Consider the following 11,631-nt stretch of genomic DNA (forward strand, 5'->3'; position numbering starts at 1 on the left):
CATGCCTCACACGGCTCCGGGGGGTAAACAAAGGCCTCCTGTAGTGAATCAATGTGTTTTTGTAAAAAAACAAAATATATATATATATCCATATTTAAAAAGTCATATACACCTACAGCAGGATGCTTTGAGGATGAGTAAAACATGGCCTAATTTTCATTTTTGGGTGAACTAACCCTTTAAGTTAGGACTTGAACTCGGGTCACACAAAGTGCTGCTGCACAGAATATCGGAGCACTTACCCACAAGGTTAAGCCTAAAGTATCCTTTATTTTTGAACGTTTATGCTAGCGTATGAATACAGTCAAACACCTAGCCTTTCAATGTATACTCCATTTGATAACGTGCGCGATCTCAGGTGGTCGACACATGCACTCTATAATCTTACTTCGGTGTCTGTGATATTTCTCTAGAAGTTATGACCAATTAAAATATCTTTGTACTCTTTTAAACTAAAGTTGCTGCTATCTTATAACTCTCTCACACAAGCGCTTGTCAGTGCAGTCATCTGTTGTTGCAGTCTCCGTTATTTTGTTGCTGTTGTTTTCTCTCACTTTAGTTTCGTTTTCTACTGTGAAACAGCGGCCCGGACCAGTTTTGCCACCTTGTGGAACAACTGATTAGCGTAAAACTTTAGTGCGCATGTGCAATCTGCGCTTACAAAGTATGCAAGATTACAAAAATTGGGTGGTGCGCGTACAGTATGCGCATACTATTCTGATGAAGAAATTTACGCACACTGTACGCATATGTTAGCGTATGCGTAAAAATCGAAGTATACTTTGGGCTTTATGACTCTGACCAATTGTATCAGCTTATGCATTCCCTGGGATTTGAACTCGTAACCTTTCCATCAGTGATAACACTACTGTTTGGCCCTGTTTACACCTGGTATTAAGATATATTTTGGTTGATCAATCACATGCAGATGACGGAGACACATTCCTGTTTACACCTGGTGTTTGTATCCATCTCTTTTGCTCACTTTCAGGCACTTTCTTAATTTCTTTGAGGAGAAGATCTATGGGCCTTTTCTGATCTTTTGATCAAATATTCTGAAATAAACTTGTGCAATTTGCATAAGATTGCGAAAGGGGACAACGGAACTCTATCCCCACAAAACTACGTTGAGCGCTGTGGGTTTGTGTTAGAATCAGTGCTGATAAGAGAACATTGTGCTTTTTACATTTTTTTTTCACCTTCAAACTAAACTTACAATTTCAGATGGCAAAAGTTTATATCCCATTTGGCTAGCATGCTTCAACAACAAGTCCAGTAATGTTTAAGAATTAGGTCACTACGTAGAAAGGATGCGGTCTTTGGTGGCTGTTTGAAAGCGTTTAACCACATAAGCATTTACAGTGTGAAAGCAATTCGGTCCAATACGTATTTGACTACCTTTGGGAGTGATCGAAAGTGGACAAGCTCAAAACATTTCAGATCCCATTTACACCTGTATTTAGCATTGTCTACTTGTGATCGGATTGACAAAAATGTATATTAATACCAGGTGTAAACAGGACCTTTGTTAGTATCTATGCAACCGGTGGTGACAACATAAAGAGAAAAACAGTAAAGGAATCCACAACATCCCATGATTGCTCTGGTCTGTTTACCCTGTGGATGCAATCTCTGCTTTTAGTAGAACAACTTCTGAAAAGGCCACTTTCATGTTCTTACAAGCTCAACAATCTGTGGTTGTCAGAGATCATATCATATCCAAGATGTCTCCGGGTGATCCGACATATACTAAAACAAAGTGTGAAACTGGTTCCAGTCTGGCGCAAAGGGCAACTTCAGATAATCTCAGAAGGTTAGAGGCTTAGGGATCAGGAGGGTTTACTGTACAAGAGGTCAGCGGGTCTCTAATGGTGTGTGCGGCAGCAGATGTCCTACTGAAATCTGAGAGCTTCATTGGTCTGCCAAAAACAACACTGACCTCAGGAAAAACTTGCTTAGTTGTTGCTGAGGATATTGTTTTGGTCAACCATGTATTAGGTCAGATCAGAGAATCATTCATATGATATCCTTTTATCTACTTTGTTGGCTAATGTGGTTGCTTAGGTGTCCTGTGGGTTTTTGGTGGTTGCTTATTGGCCTCAAAGAGTCCACCTTCAAGTCTCTATGATATTCTTGTTCCTTAGATAGATATTATTGACTGGTAGATATTATTTTATCTACCAGTCAAAAACTCCTTAACAAGTCACACGATTTGAGGTATCATTAATTTTTATAGTACAAACTATGCATACTTAAATTTAACACTTTAAATTTCGAAATAGTAGGAGACATAGGAATAGTGATGATTGCCTTACCAAGCACCACTAATAATAGTAACAACTCTGCTGTAAAGTAAGGAACGATCTTGGTCTCCCACCAAGAGAACAAGTGTTGAAGTGCAATGTTTACTCTCACACCAGTTTTGTGGCACCTCACACCTCTTTTCCCACCACTACACCTTCACACTTGTCGGTCACACACTCATCTCCCTTATGTTTATGAGATTTGCATGTGGTAGACTGAGGTCAAATCCCAACCTGAGGTGCGTTTCCCAAAATCATCGTTAGCTAACTACAGTCGCAAGTTCCATTGAACCATAGTTGCTTTTGGGAAACACACCCTTGTTCAACACTGAGTCCAAAAGCTACACAAATCATAATTCATGTGTTGTTTTGCAGTGGAACTCCTCTTGCAATTCTTTGTTCCTTGTAGTTGTAATGAAAAAACTTTAAACAGCACAGTAAAATGTGAACGGAGATAGAAACTTCTTTGTAACTTAACTCGCTGCGGCAGTTGGGACTATGTACAACCTCTTATCACTGGAAACCAAACAATAAAATCGAAACCACACTGCACTGCAAAGGCCTCCTGCAATCACGGTGATGGAAGTCCAAGGCTTCCACTTTCACAACAGGCCATAAAGAATGGTACTGTTGCTCTTTGAAGCCAACTGATTGTTTAGCAGTTTGATGGGACAAAGTCAAGGCAATCAGCTGATGAAGAGCCCTCTGTCAAAACTAATCCTATAGCCCACCCTTTCGCAACCCTCTTCCACCTTCCTTTTTCCACAAAGCTAGTGCTTCAAAGTGCCGTTGGCTGATTCTGGGACAGAGATATTTATCACAAGGCCTGACAGATTGCCTTTATGGCATGTATCTGTTTCAGTGGCCCAAGATTTATGAAGCTTCCCTTCCCCCCAAATCTCAAGTCCTGCAAAGTGTCTGAGGAAAAGGGGGTTTCCATCAACAGGACCTAGATCCCTGAATGATGTCACTCCTCAGCTGGCAGACGATGGGGCCCATGAGTCACGGGGTCATAAAAAAACATCTGCTCTGTTCTGTACAGTGCTGTCCTGTCTGGAAGAGTCTCGGCTATTAGTAGAGGAGAAGTTGTAAAGAGTAAGACATCAGGTCAGAGACGTGAGAGGAATGTTAGAGTGAAACGTAATCGATTTAAGAACTTCTAATTTGCATTTGTACATTTTTCCTTTATTTTGAATCAAGAGACCCAAAAATGTTGTCAAAAGAATTTTCACTGATCAAATTAAGGCAATTAATTATAAATCAAATACACAGACCTTCTATAGACACATGCCATATTGCATCATATTTTGCCCGTAGGGAGCTTGGCAACTAAAAGCCCATTAACAGAAGTGCTAACATACACTTTAAATATTTATTAGTCAATTCAACAAATATGGCTGCCAGCAGCCAATCAAATTTCATCATCTAATAACTTAAATTGTGAATGGATGATAATTATGAAATCTGGCAAATATGTATCTAGATGAGACAATGTACCACATTTTGTTAGAATCGGCCACATAGTGGGGCTCAAAAACCAAATGTACCCTTTATTAGTTAAAATGTTACATCACATAAATGTTTTATGGCTTCAGAAGATTTGAAATATAGTGTGTAAGACATACTGATTAATCAGTTTTACACTTTTATGCTGCTTTTGTGTGATTTTTTGAGTTTGGCAGCATGTGGGCAAAACCAACCCCATCTCACGGCAATTCGTACATATTTTAGGAGGTGGATAATTTGTACGTTTTGTGAAAAATCGTACGTATTTTATGGGCTTTTTTATGTGATATGTACATGCTGTTCATCACATGGTTTGTGCATTGAATTGAGTATTTTGTTTGTTAATACATTGTGTATAAGAATTAAATGAGCTCTAAAAATGCTTGTATACAGTGGCAGGGATATAGGGTTGTGTGTTTCTATGGCAGAGAGACATTTAAAGAGACAGTGAAAAAGAAAGAGTGCAGGGAGGGTTATTTGTACGGATGTCTGAGCATCTAAATTTCCATTGAATTGAGTCTTTTGTTTGTTAATACATTGTGTATAAGAATTAAATGAGCTCTAAAAATGCTTGTATACAGTGGCAGGGATGTAGGGTTGTGTGTTTCTGTGGCAGAGAGACATTTAAAGAGACAGTGAAAAAGAGTGCAGGGAGGGTTATTTGTACGGATGTCTGAGCATCTAAATTTGGGGTGTAGTGTGATTTGTGATATTTGTGACTGTCGGCAAGACTTTCTATCTCTAGAGCCTTGTTTGTTTATTCATGTGTCTAAATTTGTGTTTGTGGAGTCTACACTTCTGTCTGGGCTCCATTTGTGCCTATTTAAGGATCAACTGCAATTTCTACCTGTTTGCACATGTGGGTACAGTCACTTACAGTATTCCGACATTTAAGTCATACATAAAAATATCAAACCAAAAATGAGCTTTTCTCAAAACTAACTTTTCTGAGCCATTTCTTTTGTCTGTATTTTCCAGCTGGTATTAAAATGCTTTTAAATGGATGTATTAAGTTGATTCCTCTTAAAGGGAGAGTTCACCCAAAAATGAAAATTTTGCCATCATTTACTCACCCTCAAGTTGTTCTAAACCTGTATCCTGTTGAGCACAAAATACAATATTTTGAAGAATGTTGGTAACCAAACAGTTGATGGTACACATTGACTTGTTGGGGCTTGTTTTCATATTTTGATATCTAATAAAATGATATTTATAGATTTTAAAGTGTGTCTTAAATGTCCAAATGCTTGGGCCTCAGTAAGTATATGTATGTCTTTAGTATGCCTGTGTAGTCGTATAAATAACATGGATGATTATGTAATGCCATAGAGAAATTTACATTGTCAACCATAGGTCCTTTTTCTTCTCTTCCATCAATGGGCTTCATTCAAAGCCACAGAGTTTGCTGTGTCGTCATAACTTTTTTATTTCTAAGCATCCTTGAAACTACTTCTATTAGCTTGTATAACTGTGATCTGAAGCCAATGATTGGGCAAGAGGTCATGTCATGTTTTTACATTTATTAAATCAGAATTTAATTTATGTGTTGATTCTTGTGCGAATTTTAACAGTACTATTTTGCAAGCATTGCTTGCACCAAAAAGAGGTGTTCATTACAGTGATTTTATTAGAGTTAATATTGGCTTAGGCACTCAATACTTAACCAAGGTAAAAAAAAAAAAAAAAACTGTAAAATGTGTTTTTTTTTTTTTTTTTTTTTTTGCTTAATTGTATAGAAGAACTATATGGCATCAGACCGGTTCATTACTGAGTGTTAAATGAATGCATACTGACAACAGATATATTTTAGAGAGAGAAGAACAGACTGTTAAATATATACTGTAAAATGTGCAGTGGTGTCTCACAAGTGCCTCTATTGTTAGATAAGCTATTTTAGCTCATAGATACAGCCATTTCTAAAGAAAGAAAAGAGATTTGAATATAGGTTGTCTCTGACATCTGCTCAAGTATTGTATGTACTCAGTCCTGGGCAAAATCTCCACCAAAATTACACCCGGGAGACAAAACCAGATCACTGCAGAACAGACCAGCCACAAGAATGATTAAGATGTGAAATGCCTTGCGTAAGTTTTTAAGCATATCATATTGGGTGTATCATAGATCATAACTTCATTATGTGCAGGTAGAGGCTCATGATCTGTTATGCAACAGAAATAACACAGGGTTTAGATTTGGTGAGGTTACGACTCAGGCTGTGACATGCACAAAGTTATGAAGCAATTTGTGATCCACCTTCATTTTCATGTAGAACTAGATTTTGAAGATTTATTTAGGAGATTCCTCAAGCGATAAATTTGACTCGCCCCTATGTTTGTAAAAAAAAAAGAAAAGAAAAAAAAAGAAATTGCAATTGTAGTAATGCACTTTTAACATTTCACAGCTAATGTTACTGGCTTCTTTAAGTTAAATTGCATGAGAATTTACTCATTTTTAATTAGACAAAAGCATCTGCTAAATAAATAATGGTAGATTATAATACATAATATATATATATGTGTGACCCTGGACCACAAAACCAGTCATAAGTAGCAAGGGTATATTTGTAGCAATAGCCAACAATACATTGAATGGGTCAAAATTATAATTTTTTCTTTTATGCCAAAAAACATTAGGATATTAAGTAAAGATCATGTTCCATGAAGATATTTTGTAAATTTTCTACCGTAAATATTTATAAATTCTTATATTTGGTTAGTAATATTAATTGCTAAGAACTTCCTTTGGACAACTTTAAATGCAATTTTCTCAATATTTAGATTTTTTTGCACCCTCAGATTTCAGATTTTCAAATAGTTGTATCTCGGCCAAATATTGTCCTATCCTAACAAACTAATACATATTAGCTTTCAGATGATGTATACATCTAAATGAAAAAAAGAAAAAACTCTTATGACTGGTTTTGTGGTCCAGGGTCACACACACACATATATACACTACTGTTCAAAAGTTTGGGATCAGTAAGATTTTTTATATTTTTACTGAAGTTTCTTGTGCTCATCAAGGCTTTATTTATTTGATCAAAAATAAATAAAAAAACCCTGTTATTTTGTGAAATATTATTGCAATTTATAATAACAGTTTCTATTTTAATATACTTTAAAATATAATTTATTCCTGTGATGCAAAGCTGATTTTCTGCATCATTACTCCAGTCTTCAGTGTCACATGATCCTTCAGAAATCATTCTAATATGCTGATTTATTATCAATGTTGGAAACAGTTGTGCTACTTCATGTTTTTTGGAACCTGTGATACTTTTTTCGGGATTATTTTATGAATATAAAATAAAAAAACAGCATTTATTCAAAATGGAAATCTTGTGTTACAAAATAGACTACCATTAAAATGTTTGGAGTCAGTACCAGTAGCCAGTACTTTTTTTCTTTCTTTTTTTTTGAAAGTAATGAATACTTTTATTCAGCAAGGATGTGTGTAACGTAGTTTGTAGTCACGGGAAGAAGGAGGCGGGAACCGGCGGACGTTTAAATAAACTTTAATAATAAAATAAACACAAAATAGCGCGACAGCCCCTCGCGGACGACTGTCGCGCACAAACGAAACCAAAACACAAAATAAAATCCAGGCCTGGTCCTCTCTCGTCCAACACTGTAGTCACTCCTCCTTTATCCTTCCGGAGCTCCTCCGTGAGACTCGAGACCGGTGAGTGGGTGCAGGTGTCCCTCATTAGCAATCACTCCACCGGCCTCGCTCCGTTCCCACGGCTCTCGGCCCCGCCCCCACTCGTCACAATGTGTTAAACGGATAAAAAGTGATAGTAAAGACTCATATTGTTAGAAAAGATTTTAATTTTAAATAAATGCTGTTCTTTTTAACTTTTTATTCATAAAAGAATCCAGAAAAAAGTATCACAGTTTAAAAAAATAATAATTAAGCAGCACAACTGTTTCCAGCATTGATAATAAATCAGCATATTAGAATGATTTCTGAAGGATCATGTGACACTGAAGACTGGAATAATGATGCTGAAAATTCAGTTTTGATCACAGAAATCAATTATATTTTAAAGTATATGAAAACAGAAAACCAATATTAGAAATTGAAATAATATCTCACAATATTTTTTCTGTATTTTTGATCAAATAAATACAGCCTATATATACCATTATTAGGTGGGAAACATCTATACAGAATAGAATAGAATAGAATCAATATAACAATGTAACAAAAATGTGTTTCACTTATATTTTTATGGTTCTTCTGTAATTCTGTGGTGCCAATTTTTACTATATTATTTTATTTTCAATCAGCATCAATATTTTGGTAAATATTTAGGTCAGGTAAATTTTAGAAAATTGTAAACATTTTTTTAGTACATATACGTTTTTGTACTAATTTATTTATTTATTTATTTGCTGTTGCTTTAGCAGGGATGAGAACATTCTAGAAGTTTCTGGAACATTCTAGAACATAGTGGGACTAGTCATAAAGAACGAAAATCATCCAGCTCACCTTTCTGAAGTTTTGGATGACTCACTTTTGGTAACTGTTTATGTTAAACTTTTGTTGTTAGCTCAGTATTATCCATGTGCCATGTCATTTTTATGCATGAGTTATAACAGATAGCTTGTATAAGTTGTCAAAATTTTTTTAGTTTTCATTAGCACTGTCAATGATACACAAAACGTAATATGATTTTAGTATTCAGCATGTCAAACTTCATAAAGAAGCATTAAACATAACAGAGAAACATAACTTTTATATTTAAAAAAAATAATTATTTTTACAAGACATTACTAAGTGGCAGGTGAGAGAGAAAAAGAAAGAATAAAGGGCAAAAGTTGCAGCTCTGTTTGTGTCCATCAGGCAAGCCTGTAATCTAAAGAAAACGAAGAGACAGCCACAGACAGCTGGAGATCTCAGCAGCACCAGGAGGTGGAGGAACCAGGCCACCCTGAGTCTTTTTAACAGCAGCTGCTGTCAGGATGCTGCCATTTTCATTTGACTTAATGCCTGCTGTACTTGAACTTCAAACGCTTTAGATCTTAAAACAGCAGGATGTGTGTCAAATTGCTCAGGCCCGATGATGACTTGAGATTTTACACTTGTAGGAGGGAGGACACTTTTGTATGGTTTGACGTCACGTGGAGTATCGGTGAGCCCACTCGTGTGCATACTTACGTAGAGATGCACACTAGCGCACGTTTCCTGACTGAGGGGCCGCTTGTTCACAAGAGGGCTCTGTTCTACATTTCAGAGGCCAAGGTCACCAGACGTGCTCGTATGAGGAAGTTCCTCACTAATGAGCTCAATTATCAAGCTGAATGAGGGGAGAATATTTCTCCTGCTCACGTCCATGGTGTCAGGATTTGGTCTGTTTCTCTTAAGTATGTTTTCAATATCGCCTGCTAGAATTCATTAGAAACATTAAAGGCAAGTGAACTCATTACTAGAAGTGAGTTCAAATTCAGTCTTTGATCTGAACATTCAAGAACAAAGTGACACATATAATCATACATTTTGTGCTTGGGTTTATATTTTAAGGAGAAAGCACAAAAACACTATGTGACGAGAGGGGCGGGGCCGAGAGCCGTGGGAATGGAGTGAGGCCGGTGGAGTAAATGATAATGCGCCACTCACCGGTCTCGAGTCCCACGGAGGAGCTCCGGAAGGATAAAAGGAGGAGTGACGACAGTGTTGGACGAGAGAGGACCAGGCCTGGACTTTATTTTGTGTTTTGGTTCTGTTTGTGCACGACAGTCATCCGCAAGGGGCTGTCGCGCTATTTTGTGTTTACTTTATTATTAAAGTTTTGTTTAAATGTTCGCCGGTTGCCGCCTCCTTCTTCCCGATCTACAAACTGTGTTACACACATGTTTGGTTTAGGGTTAGGGTTCGACTTTAAACATCTGTCATTATCTATTATTAGCTAACAGTTTTTTTCTTACAATTAAAAGAATAGTTTACATAAGTTGAAAGTTTATTTTGTGAATCCCCTTGTGAAAAGAAGTACAATTTATCATACTTTTAAAGTACTTATTACAAATATATGTCATACTAAATGTTGTTTTTAGCACTTAAAATGTAATATTATATTTATATTAAATGCAATTTTAAAGCTTTACATTGCATTTGGTCTTAATTAGGACTTAAGTGCATATTTATATGTAATTTGTTAATTACTTCTATTGTCTTTAGAATATTGTTTAGAATATTGTTTGTTTTTGTTTAGAATATAAGTGTACTGCTAAATGTACTGATAAGCATTTATGGTACTAAAACTTGTATGTCATGTTTTTAAAAAATATTTGTAATTACACATTTGTAATGATGAAGATAAAATGTTGTACATTTTAAATATATTACCTTTAATTGTAATATTGGATAACACACTAAATCATGTGCTTTAGTAGTCAACACATCAAAATATTACTTAAAGCAAGACAAAAGATTATTAAAACATAATGGTTTAGAATTTACTTTAAAACTACAAATTTCATTTGACATTACACTTAAGTGCACTTTTTAAAAGTGTGTTAAGAAACATATTTATCAAAGTGTACTCTCTTTAAGCACACTTAAGTTGCCTTTTATTCCATTAATATTATCTGCAAGTACAGCTTTTTTTTAAAATCTACTTTGGAGTACACTACAAGTGCACATACAATGAGGCACACTTATTTTCAAGAGGAACTAAAAAAAAAGAAGTTTTGTAGAATGTTCCGATAACCCCATCCCAGGCCTGTAAGTTCTCGTCCATTCTTACGGCCAAGGCTTACGAAGCCACTGGACAGGCTGCCTCCGCCCTGCACGCCATGGCACTCCTGCAGGTATACCAGGCCAAGGCACTAAAAGAGTTGCACGAGGGTAGTTCTCACCCAGGGCTGATGCAGGAGCTGCACACAGCATCGGACCTCGCCCTGAGAGCGACGAAAGTCACTGCGCGCTCCCTGGGTCAGACGATGGCCATGATGGTGGTCCAGGAACGCCATCTCTGGCTGAACCTGGCGGATATGCGGGAGGCCGACAAATATAGTTTTCTCGACTCCCCTATCTCCCAGGCCAGCCTATTCAGCGATGCAGTCAAGAGCTTTGCCCAACAGTTCTCAGCTGCCCAGAAGCAGACGGAGGCTATCAAGCACATTCTGCCCCGGCGGCCCGCTGCTGCTTTCACCCCGCCGCCGGCTGCAGCTGCTCCGCCCTGCTCGTCGCCGAAGGCGCCCCCCTATGGCTTTCTCCGCCCCTGCTCAGCCTCAGCAGCAGCATCCACCAAGGCCACAGCGGGGAGCTGGCTGCAGGGGGACAGCGCAGCCCATCCAGGCCCCTGCCAAACCAGCCGGCAAGCGTAAATACAAGCGTCCCCGAGACGGGCAACCCAGAGATGGAGGGGACAGCTCTTCGGGAGATGGTGACCGCACCACTCCCTCCCCCGTAGGAGGGCCGGGTGAGAATGTTTTGTTTTCTTTCTGTTCCGCCTTCACAAGCTACCGTTCAAAATGTTGATGCAGAAACGCATTTTCGAATGCATCCGTCCCCGAGATTGGTTTGCAGCGATCGATCTGAAGGACGCGTACTTTCATGTCTCGATTCTCCCTCGGCACAGGCCGTTTCTCCGTTTTGCGTTCGAGGGACGGGCATATCAGTACAAGGTCCTTCCTGTCGGGCTGTCCCTGTCGCCCCGCATCTTTGCGAAGATTGCGGAGGTGGCCCTTGTTCCCACTTCGATGACTGGCTCATTCTGGCTCAGTCCCGGGAGCAGTTGTGCGAGCACAGGGCCATGGTGCTGAGTGACCTCACCCAGTTGGGACTTCGGGTCAACTGGGAAAAGAGCAAACTCTCTCCA

Source organism: Sinocyclocheilus rhinocerous, unplaced genomic scaffold (genome assembly GCF_001515625.1).
Source record: "Sinocyclocheilus rhinocerous isolate Xijiao unplaced genomic scaffold, SAMN03320098_v1.1 scaffold319, whole genome shotgun sequence".
NCBI lineage: Eukaryota > Metazoa > Chordata > Actinopteri > Cypriniformes > Cyprinidae > Sinocyclocheilus > Sinocyclocheilus rhinocerous.